The sequence below is a fragment of the Aegilops tauschii genome, chromosome 2, assembly GCF_002575655.3.
Source record: "Aegilops tauschii subsp. strangulata cultivar AL8/78 chromosome 2, Aet v6.0, whole genome shotgun sequence".
NCBI lineage: Eukaryota > Viridiplantae > Streptophyta > Magnoliopsida > Poales > Poaceae > Aegilops > Aegilops tauschii.
The window spans coordinates 156,406,459-156,418,796 of record NC_053036.3 but is presented as its reverse complement, the minus strand read 5'-3'; positions in this window follow the sequence as shown (position 1 = coordinate 156,418,796).

Here is a 12,338-nt window from a genome sequence, read left to right as displayed (position 1 = left end):
GTATCTTATAGCATCATATCCAATGGCTATAAAAGGTGAATTAGACCAAACTATATCTCATCTACATGAGTTCTAGCAAAACTGAATAAAATTCAGACGTCAATGATACAAACGAAAATGGTACAAAGAATTTAATGACATTTCAAAGTTTTCGTTTTAAATTTTAAAATATGAGCTCAAATCCAACAAATGGTTCAAATGAATCAAATAATCTAAATAAATGGTTCGAATGATTATAGATAAAATGAGTAATTTCCTGACAACGTGCCATTGGAGCACGATGAGATCTTTCCGCTGCTGCACATGAGCTTGCCGATCTTGGATGCGTCCATGCATTTCAAGAAACATACAAGAAGACTGTATTACCATTGTGTTGAGTGACAAGCTCTCCAAAGACCTCAAAATCCATGTTGAGTTATTGCCCTCTTTCATTCTCTATGATTATCTTGCGCAAGATAACATAACATGTCTGTCGGATTCAGGGTTCCGCAGACCCTTGAGAGGTTCGAACTCTGGGGTGCGCACGAAGGACTCTTTCTCCCCAGCCTGCCTACCCAACGATTCCACGGCCTAGCTCGACGAACCCAAAAAACATGAGACACAGCGGTTTATATTGGTTCGGACCACCGTTGTGGTGTAATACCCTACTCCAGTATGGTGGTGGTGGATTGACTTGAGGGCTAAGGATGAACTAGTACAGTGGATGAACAGCCTCAGGAGGAGAGGTGTTCTTGAGTTCGATGAGCTGGTGAGATGGCCTTGGTGGAATGGATCCAATCCAAGATCCGTCCGTCTCCCCTCTCGTCCGTCCAATCCAAGATCAGTCTGTCTCCTTTCTATGGTGTTAGCTAGTCCTATTTATAGAAGCCTCGGTCCTCTTCTCAAATGTAGGCGGGAAGGGATCCCACAACGGCCAATTTTGAAGGGAGACAACCAGTACAAGATATCCGGACAAAAGTGGTCTTCGCCTGCCAAAGGCTCTGGTGGTGATGCTGCTGTGGGCTCCGCGATGACCTCCGTCCTGCCGTCCTGTTGGTCTTGGTCTTGTTGCACCGATATGGAAACCTTTGCCTGATGCCTTGGGACTCCTCGCTTGCGCTTGCCTCTTTAGCACCAAAGAGGGAACTGATACACTGCGCCCGCTGGTGCCCGCCTGGCCTTGGGCGTCACGGCTCACGTCATGCGAACCTCGCGAGGTGCCCCTTGCATAGATATCTCCGCTCCTCGGGAGCAAGCCTAGCGAGGCCGCCCCCAGGGAGGTCTTGGCATCGTCCGCCCTCGCGAGGCTTGGCCCCTCGCGAGGGTCTTGAGTCGTTGTCGCCGAAGCTGGGCCGTACCGGGCCGTTGGTGGAGCCACGCTCACGGGCCGCAGGCAGGCAAGTCTGGGTACCCCCATTCCCAGGACGTTGACAGTAGCCCCCGGGCCCAAGGCACGCTCGAACTTGGCTTCGAGGCGAAGCCAAAAGGCATGTGCGGAGTGCCGCGGGCCCCAACTGCCTGCGGCCTTTGTCGACGCGTGGTGATTGATGGGACATGGGCGCCTCCGCTTCCCCACGTTGCCTCGGCAACCGTCCTCGACTGACAAAAGGCTGGCGCGTGCCGCAGAGCTTTCATTGCCTTCCTTTGCCTTGCTCCAGATCCCCTTTCTCCTTCTTGCCCCAAGAGACTCCCGATCTGCCGAAAATTCTCCCCGAGCTCGCATCCGATGGCGCCTGACAAGGTTAAGGCCTCGCGCTCACCCGCCTGGTACGAGCCGGCCTTGAGCGCGCCCACGGTCTCGGAGGAGAAGCTTGCCAGTGCGTGCCGAATGGCGGTGGGCGACGACGACGAGGGAAGAGAGGCAGCGCTTCGGGCCGGCTCCGCCAAGCCTGAGGCTCCGGGTAGTACCTTTCATCCCTTCTTCCTGAATAGTGTCTTCGCGGGGCTGGTCCCTCCTTTTTCCGATTTCTTCTATGCCGTGCTCAGCCACTACAATCTCCACGCTCTCCATATTCATCCCAATTCCGCTCTCCTCCAGTCGATCTTCGCCTTTTACTGCGAGGCATTCGTGGGGGTGATGCCGTTCGTGGCGCTGCTTCGCCACTTCTTCTACCTCCGAAACAAGGAGGGCCATTGCTCGGGATGCGCCAACTTTGTCACGGCTAACGGGACCAACACAATCTCGAAGGCTGGGAAGAAGGACGAGGGCTTCAGGAACAAGTGGGTCCTCATGGACGCCAAGTGCTCCTACCCTCGGCTGACGCTGCCGACGGGGATGCCTTCGCCCCACGAGGGTTGGTTCAGCATGAAGCTCGCCGACCCCCGGGCGAAGCATGTGCTAGAGAAGATGGCTGCCGACCTGAAGCCCGACGACCCGAAGGCGGAGAAGCTGACGGGGGCCATGATAGTCAAGGAGTTCCTGGCGCAGCGCCTGGCCCTGCTCTAGGCACACTCGCGCCCCCTGTGGAAGCTTGAGGACGAGGGGGCGACCTCCGCTTGCGCTCGGACCCCTTGTCCGACGAGGAGCTGGGCACGGCTCTCCGCCTCTTGGTTGGGGAGGATCAGGGGTACCCGCCGGACACCCATCTTCCGTTGTACCGCCGCCCTGACGGGGCAGAGATCGCTGCCGCCATGCCTGTCTTCAACGAGCACGGGCTCGTGCCGCCGGTGCCCGCCGAGGTCCCGGTGGTGCTGTCCTTCGGTGACTCTGGCAAGGAGAAGGAGCCGGACTCAGAGGCGACCCAGGAGGGGGCAGGGGAGACTTCCCCTCCGCGCATGACCGATCTCCTCCGCGCCTTCCCCGACGATGACGACGCCGATGACCATCCGGTGAGGGAGTCCCTGCCCCCGGTGGGGTCACCACGAGGTCCAAGGTCACTCCCCCGAAGAAGCTGCTGGCTGGGGTCCCGACGAAGAGCAGGTCGACGCTGATCTCCCGAGGCAGCGCCCCTGCTTTGATGCCGACAGGTGCTACCGCAGGGCCAGCTGCCGCACCCTCATTCGCTCCTGGGACTCGCACGCCGGCGCCCCAGGCCGCGAATCCTTCGAGCTTCCTGCTTCAGAAGAGGCCGAGGGACTACGCCGCCGTAGATCAGTAAGTGCTTTGCCCCGATTTCGTTCCTGCTTCTGCCGCCGCTTCTTGATGCTTTTCCCTTGCACCGTCAGGCCAACGCTGGCGGCGAAGAAGAAGAGGGGGGAGCGGTCGTACCCTTCGGGACCCAACAGCCTGCCACGGCCGCACCTCCTCCGGCGCTGAAGGGCGGCGACGGCCCTCGTGCCTCTCCGGCCCGGTCATCCTCGCGAGGTCCGGAGGACCGACCCCAGGAGAAAGTGACCTCCACAGCCAAGTCGGCTCCAGAGGCGCCCGCTCCCAGCTCGCCTGCCGAGGTCCCAAAGGTCCAAGAGCCCCCAGTTTCTTCTGCTGCTACCAACTCACAGGCCTTGGCGATGACGCTGTCTCCTCCTCCTCCCATCATGCCGCTGGGCCGTGATCCTTCTGCTTCGCCCGACGCTCTGGAGGAGGCTCTTTCCGCGCTGACCCAGCTTCGGGACGACCTTCAAGGCGCCGGCCATCACCTGGCGTCAGGGCGCCTGGAGTTGATCTCGGGGTGGCTGCGATCTGACGTGTCCATCAGGGCGGCGTGGGGCCAGGCCATAGCAACTTCCAAGGAGGGCGAGCGGGCCACTGGCCTGGCCGCTGCCGCCCGTGACGCAGCGCTGAAGGAAGCTGAGGTCGCCAAGGAGCGCTGCCGGTTGGTGGAGGCCGAGCTGGAGACCATGCGCAACGAGCGTGCGGTCGAGGCTCATAATCGCAAGGCGTGGGAGGAGAAGATGAGGGCCCGAAGATGCGGTGGCCGGCTGTGACACCGAACTGGAGGAGCGAGGGCGCAGGCCGTAGAACGCAACCACCTGGAGGAGCTGGAGAAGAAGGTGGAAGCGGAGAAGGTCCAGCTGGATGCCAAGGCGAAGGTTCTTGCCGAGGATCGCGTGGCCTTCAAATCTCTTGAGCTGAGGTCCCGCGAGGCACTGCAGGAGCTCTACGAGAAGGGCTTGGAGAAGCCGTTGGTGACTGATGATGAGGGCCCCGCCCAGCTACTCCCCCAGCTTGTCATGGCGCTCGAGGGCGTCATCAACGGGATCGGCCTTATGGTGGAGGGGGAAGCCCGCGCGCTCTCCTCATCAGCCCTGACGCGCGTCTTCAGCCACCTTCATCTTCGCGACCCTGATGCCGACCTTGGTGTCCTGCTCAAGCCCGTGGACGAAGAGCGCGGCACAGCTGCTGCCGAAGCAGTGGAGGGCCAGGTGGAGGCCCTGTTGAAGAAGTTCCTTGCCGTCGACCCTGCACCCCCGACTGGCGGTGCCGCTGGCCCTGTGGCTCCAGCGGACGGCACGGATGGCGGCAACACCGTCAACGAAGGGGCGCTCCTCGCGGGCGATGGCAGCGCCCAAGGCTGACGAGGGGGCTTGCTGACGGTGCCTCTTCCCACTTCATCTCTTGCAACATGTACCATGCCTCGTGGAGGCATTTGAAACTTGTGTCTAGTATTTGAAGAATAGTATGTTTTGTAATAACTTATTAGGATTCTGCAATTTCCTTTCCGTTTGCTTTAATCTTCTGCGTCGGCAGAGCCCGGCCCCGCGCATACCTCAGCCGCCGCTGGCTCGTCTGGATTGTCAGGACAAGGCCAGAGGGTGAGGGGCTACGTGACCAGTTAGGCTCCTGAGGCGCGATGCCCAGAAGTCCTCCTTGACGTACGAACAACCTTCGGGAGGAAAACGCGAAACTAGTCCTTAGCATTCTGCGTCGGCAGGGCCCAGCGCCACGCATGTCTCAGCCGCCATTGGGTCGTCCAGATCACCAGGACGAGACCAAGGGGTGAGGGGCCACGTGGCTAGTTAGGCTCCTGAGTCGCGATGCTCAGGAGTCCCCCTTGACGTATGAACAGACCTCCATACCTGTCGTCGCCGAGGTCCCGCTCGGGAGGGGCACGCGACGACCAGGTTCGAGGGACCTGGCAGGGTGGCGTACACTTGGGTGTGACCCGAGCGTAGCCCCCGTGCCCGGCCCCCTCGCGCGACTCTCCCGAGGCGAAGTGTTGCGACGAGGCTGGACACTGAGCCCGGAGGCTCTCTGAGGTTGGTACGGTCATGGGGCCGCCCTCAGTTGTTTATCACCAGCGCGGACCATAGCGCTTCAGCACTTGCACGGGCATAGTCGCTCCTCGACCGTGTCGACTGCCAGCACGGAGCATGGTGCTTCCACTAGTGCGTGGGTGAGGGCTCCCTCTGAGTGGAGCTCCCGGGGCGTGTACAGCCCCGCCCTGACACGTGGCTTACACGACAGGGCTAGACGAGGTGTGTCCGGGCACTCGTGAGCCAGCGTGGGACTCACGAGGCCCTACCTCAAGGCGGGGTGCGCCTGGTCTTGATTCTTGATAGCTGCGGTGGCCCTGCGAGATGGTTAGGCAACCCGTGTCGGATGAATCTCCTAAGGTGATCACATGAGAAGGCCAAACACCAACGACCCGAGGAGGTCACGTGAAAGGGGCCGGCCCGCCAGACAGAGCTCGGTCGTTGGGTTCATCGACGCTGTAGGGACGGACCCGAGCACAGACGTCGTGCCTAGTCTTCTCATGCGAAAAATCCTGAAGAAAGACGACCGGTGCGCGGCTCCCGTGGTGGCGAGGCACTGGGTAGCGCGCCCTGGCTTGTCTGTCCGCGATTAGCTCATGCGAGAACAAGGCACCAAGGGCCATGGAAGGTGACATACACGGGAGCTGGCCCGCCAGCCAGAGCTCAGCCTCTTGGGTTTAGCGACGTTGTAGGGATGGACCCGAGCACAAACGCCGTGCTAGTCCTTAATCATGTGGCGGTCGTGGGTGGGCTTGCAAGGGTGCACGACGTTCATGGTATCGAAGTACCAGATAGGCAGATGATAATCATAAGATGACTCAAGCAATGCTAGCTCAGATAAATGCAAGGATGATACATGCCACAGGGACAGACCCGTGCGGCCTCGGGATGATGCAGCCCGAGGGGCGCCCCCAATAGAGTAAGTTAAAGATGCAAAAGGATACATGTCGCGGGGACAGGCCTGTGCGACCTAGGAATGATGCAGCCCGAGGGGCGCTCCCAGCTGAATAAACCAGAAAATGTCACCTGGAACCGTTGTCGACGAGGTGTTGGGGTAGCTAAAGACGCGTGCTGAAGAAGTTGTCCCTCATGAGCCGCTAGGATCCTGAGCCTCAGGAGGCTCTGGGGGCCCGGGAGGCTCGTGAAGGACTGTCGCCATCTCCGCTAGGACCGCCTGGTGCCTGGCTTCCTGGGCCGCCAGGATGCTCTGTAGGTGGCGCTGGAAGGTGACAGCCGCGTTCGGCAGGCCGAAGGGCATGCGAACGTAGCTGTGAGGTGGACCTTCACACCAGCCTAAGCAGGATGGCCAGAAGCGCTCCTGAGATGCGGCTCTGTTGAGCTCGAGGTAGTCGACGCAGGCACGCAGCTCGTCGTCCTCGCCAGGACAAGGAGCTGTGCCGGGTGGTGGGCGGCGGTCGCCGCACATGACTCTTGCTTCTTGAAGCTCCTTGGTGGTCTTGGTGATGAACTCCTGAGCACCAGGCACCCCGTGCCTCGTGCCCTGATGCGGGAAGCGTGCGGTGAAGCATGCCTCCACGTGGTGCCCGAGCGCCTCCCTCGTGACGTTGGCTAGGTCTGAGGCCCTACAGAAGAGAGCCCCCGAGCCCAGCCTGAGGAGGGCGCCGGGCGCGCATTCGTATGCGAGGGAGGGAGGCACCCCATCTGCGGGCGCAGGCCCTGAGGTGGTGCCGTTGGAGACGCCGCTCTCCTGGGGCCCTTGGTGGAGCAGTTGCTTTTTCTTCTTGGGGACAGCCTCAGGAGGGTAGATGGTGCCTTTGTTGTCTGGGTCCTCAACCGCCGCAGCCTGGTAGGCGCGCTCGAGAGAGCACACCGCGTCCTTTTCTTCGCAGGCGACTGTGATGACACCGCAGCTCCCTGGCATCTTGAGGACGTTGTAACCATGGTGAGTCACCGCCATGAACTTGGCCAGGGCCGGATACCCGAGGATGGCGTTGTACGGTAGGCAAATGTGGGCGACGTCGAAGTTAATGAGCTCAGTGCGGTAGTTGTCGCGCTAGCCGAAGGTGATAGGGAGGCGGATCTGCCCTATTGGGGTGGTGGAGCCGTCAGTCACTCCTGAGAAGGGCTTGGTCGGCTGCAGCTGATCATATGGCACTTGGAGGCGGTCGAACGTATCGATGGAGAGGACGTTGAGCCCTGCACCGCCATCGATGAGGGTCTTGGTGACAAGGACGTTGCTGATGATGGGCGAGGAGAGCATCGGGAGGGCATCGACAGTTGCCGCGCACTTGAGCTGGTCGGATGACCTGAAGGTGATGGTGCACTTGGACCACCTAAGCGGGCACGTGGCCTCGAGCCTAGGGAGGGCCGCGTTCACCTCACAAGCAAACTGCTTGAAGATGCGCTGGGAGGCTGGGGCCTGAGTGCCACCCAGGATGCAGGCGATGGCGCGCGGCTCCTGGAAGCCCCCAACCCCCTCGTCCTGGTGATGGTCGTCGTTCCTCGTTGGTGGCGGTGGCAGTGGAGGGAGGCCAGCCTTGCCTTGAGGACGGTCCTCACGAGGCTGATCCCTCCAGGCGCCCTCGCGAAGCTGGTCCTGCCAGCGGTCCTCACGAGGCTGGTCACGCCACTCCTGGCGAGGGCCGCGGTCGTCCCAGCATTATCCACTTCATCCTCCTCATCGGCCGTAGCCTCGGTCGTTGCGCTCGGGGCGCGAGAGAAGCGCCCATCACAGATGGCCCTGAGCTCCTGACAGTCGCTGGTGCTGTGGCTGTGTATGTTGTGGAAGGCGCAAAACGGGCGGCTGCCCTTGGATGACTCCGGGTGGTCGCGGCTGCGCTTCATCTGTGGCTCAGCCGCGAGCACGGCCGCTCCCTTGCGCTTCACATCCTTGGCCTTGGCCTTCTTGTCTTCTGGGTTGGCAGCTGGAAGCTCGAGGAGGGAGAGGCGCCCCTCCTCAGCTCTCGCACACTTGGTCGCCATGTTGAACATCTCCAGGGCCGTGCACATGTCCTCGTGGATGGCGAGCTCCTCCTTCATCTTGACGTCGCGGACGCCATCAGAGAACGCGTAGATGATGGCCTCATCCGTCACCTTGGGGATCTTGAGGCGAACGTTGTTGAAGCGATGGATGTACTTTTGTAGAGTTTCCTCTAGCTGCTGCTTGATGCGCCGCAGGTCTCCCGGGCCTGTGGGCGGTCGCGAGTGCCCTGGAAGTTGGCGACAAAACGCTCGCGCATCTCGCCACAGGAGGAGATCGATCCCGCGGGCAAGTTGAGGAGCCACGAGCGTGCACCATCTTTGAGGGCCATGGGAAACCAGTTCGCCATGACTTTCTCGTCGCCGTTGGCTGCTTCGATGCTCAGCTCGTAGAGCTGCAGGAACTTTCCAGGGTCGGGGGTGTCGTCATAGCGTGGAGGCAGTTCGGGCTTGAACTTCCCGGGCCAGACGACGCTACGCAGCTCGGGAGTGAAGGCGCGACAACCTGTTGTAGTCACTGGGGCCCGTCGTGGAGGCAGAGCCTGGTCTTGGTGCCCACGCGCCGCCACCGCAGGCGGCGCACGGTCTTGACGTGGCGGTGCTGGGAGTGCAGGAGCATCTTGTTGCGGCCGAGGGACCTCCTGGCAGCTTCCTTCTTCACGCGCGGGCGCCCTTCGCGGTGGGTTGCGCCACGGGGCCGCGCGTCTTGGTGCGAGGGCGACGTCTTGACGTAAAGGTGGTGGAGGCGCTCCATGGGCCACATTGCCCGCAGCGGGAGGCGGACGAGGCAGCAAGAGGGACGGTGCAGGAGAGCCCCTGGCGGCGCTGACGAGCTCGGCGATGCGGTCCAGCCAGTCCTCGTAGAGGTCGTCGACTGGGCGGTAGCGCAGGAGCTCGCGCGCCGTGAGCAACGCGGCCTGCGCGTCCATGGGCCCACGGCAAGCGTGAGATGACGAGCCGGCCGGAGTCAGCGACGGGGTTGCGGTGCGTCCATCCCGCCGCACGGAGGGGTGCAGCGACGAAGCCTGCTGCTCGTTCCTCGCCGGGCCGGTGGCGGCATTGGCAGCAGGTGACGGAGAGCGATGGGGAGGCCCGCCGACAGGCGCCATTTGGGCGAAGCGAGCGTTCAGAGCGGCCTGGCGCTCAGCGCAGGCTCGACGAGCATCAGCCATGGAACTGGCGGAGCGGTGGAGCGTGGATCGACGGAGGCAAAGCTTCGGCGCACCCCTACCTGGCGCGCCAAATGTCGGATTCAGGGTTCCGCAGACCCTTGAGAGGTTCGAACTCTGGGATGCGCACAAAGGACTCTTTGTCCCCAGCCGGCCTACCCAACGATTCCACGGCCTAGCTCGACGAACCCAAAGAACACGAGACATAGAGGTTTATACTGGTTCGGGCCACTGTTGTGGTGTAATACCCTACTCCAGTGTGGTGGTGGTGGATTGCCTCGAGGGCTAAGGATGAACTAGTACAATGGATGAACAGCCTCAGGAGGAGAGGTGTTCTTGAGCTCGATGAGCTGGTGAGATGGCCTTGGTGGAATGGATCCAATCCAAGATCCGTCCGTCTCCCTTCTCGTCCGTCCAATCCAAGATCAGTCTGTCTCCTTTCTGTGGTGGTGGCTAGTCCTATTTATAGATGCCCCGGTCCTCTTCCCAAATGTTGGCGGGAAGGGATCCCACAACGGCCAATTTTGAAGGGAGACAACTAGTACAAGCTATCCTGACAAAAGTGGTCTTCGCCTGCCAAAGGCTCTGGCGGTGATGTTGCTGTGGGCTCCGCGATGACCTCCGTCCTACTAGTCATTGTCTTGTTGCACCGATATGGAAACCTTTGCCTGATGCCTTGGGACTCCTTGCCTGCGCTTGCCTCTTTAGCACCAAAGAGAAAACTGGTACACTGCGCCCGCTGGCGCCCGCCTGACCTTGGTCGCCACGGCTCATATCACGCGAACCTCGTGAGGTGCCCCTTGCGTAGATATCTCCGCTCCTCGGGAGCCAGCCTAGCGAGGCCGCCCCTAGGGAGGTTTTTGCGTCGTCCGCCTCGCGAGGCTTGGCCCCTCGTGAGGGTCTTGAGTCGTTGTCGCCGAAGCTGGGCCGTACCGGGCCGTTGGTGGAGCCACGCTCACGGGCCGCAGGCAGGCAAGTCTGGGTACCCCCGTTCCTAGGACGCCGACAATGCCTTGATACTCCATAATATGTGTAGGCCCACGGACAATGGTAAAGCGAGGTTGCTACGCACTGTTGACACCAAATTTTAGCACGGAAGAAAACATTATTAAGACGGCTTCAAAACTGAAGAAGTGCTCTACATGAAAAAGTTTCGTATTGTCAACATAAACAACTTGGATGTTTGAGTCATCGCCATCCGATCTCATCGTGAGGGCCGAAGCTATACACGAAGTGATAATATTGGTCATTCAGAGTATTGTTCGGCTAATTACGCCTCAAAGATGACCCCAAATGAAGGAGTCACGTCGAGGCGAGAGATTTTGATATATAGATCATCCCAATCCAATCTCATATAAAAAGTTAGAGCCAATGCACCGCAGACCGACCATGAGTAAGAAGTGGCCTCAGATGAAAAAGTGTTCAACACGAAATTTATTCGTAACATCAAAACATTCAACTTTGCTTTTGAGGTCATCATCATCAGAGATAGTATGAGACCTACAAAGCTATCATAAGTAACGAATAGTCTAGTTAGTTGCATTACCGATTCCGACCAGAAGTTAAAGATGGTCCTGTAGAGTGCTGGATATGGCCTTATTTGAAAAAGTGATCAACATAAGGATCAGCGCACCACACGCCCCCTCCCTCCTCCACCGGCACCTCCTCAAAACCATGCAGTCGCAAGACTCAGAGGTGACGACCCTAGAGATCATGTCTTGAAGGGCCACCAGTTCCCCCGCAGCCACATGGGTCAGGCGCGGGACGAGCACGCACGATAACGCTCACCAACACCTCCGGCATGGTAGTATGCGAGAAGAGGGCCGGCATGCGCGGGAAAAGGGCACCTGCACCGGCCCAGTGATCATGCCAGAAGGCCATCCGCTTCCCATCGTCAAGTTGCACAGAGGAGATCGCCCGATACAGGGGCATGAGCGCGCCACAAGGGCACACGAGTGCACCCCCACGGTAGTCGTCTTTGTGGCAACAACCGGACCACCGAGCAACCCCCACACCCAGTAAGGCTACGACACGTCTCGTCTAGCAAAATTAATCACAGAATACGGGCTCAAACACAACAGATGGTCCGAATGAATCAAATAGTCTAAACAAATAGTTTGAATGGTAATTAATTAGCCTCATTTTCTGTAGAAACATCAACGACACAGATTAACAAAGACAAGAATGTCTCTTGTTTTCCATTCGCACAAAAAAGACACATTGTCTCTGTTTATAAGACAAAGGTGGAAATCACAAATTTATTGATTTGTATCGTACTTATATGATGGTTACAACTCACATGAAGGTTGGCCATAAGCCAGGAATGCTTAATGGACCCATTGCCTCGCAACAAAAATTCCGCTGATTCAAGATCCTATTACAAAATTCCCGATCATGGAGCGATATGATCAGGATGACGATAACGCCCACGCGTGTGGGCGTTAAGGAGTCTGCCCACACGTTTTGTGTGGTGTCTAAGAGGATCAGCCCACACATTTATGTATGGGCAAAACAAGTAATGCCCACGCGCCTCTTTTTTTCCTCACGGTCCCTCTCGCAGGCCTACATGTGGGCAAAATAGATAACGCCCACACGCCCGTACGTCAGGCCTCCTGCCTCATGGTCCCGCACGCCCCGCGTGACAGTCACCACGCGCCCCGCAGTTGCCATGGTCCGGACCCTCTTCATGTTCGTTTAACTTTAGTTGCAATGTCGCTGAACTACAGTTGCCATGTCGGACAACTACAGTTGCCATGGTTGCTCAACTGCAGTTGCCATCTCAGGTCAACTGCCGGATGCCATTTTTGGACAACTGCAGCTGTTGCCATGTATGGTCTGGTTTACTATATAATTTCCATGATTTGAAAACTTTAGGGGTTGCCACCTACTAACACTAGGCAGTTGCCATGTATGGTCTGATTTACTACAGTTGCCAGGATTTGAAAACTTTAGGAGTTGCCACCTACTAACACTAGGTAGTTGCCGTGTAGCGCTACAAAGAGACATGGCAAAATAACATGTTCGGGTAAAGAGAGAGTTTCCATTTGCTTACAAGCACACTAGGGCAGTTGCTATGTACCCTGCAAAACACATGGCACCTGACATGTTCGGATAAAA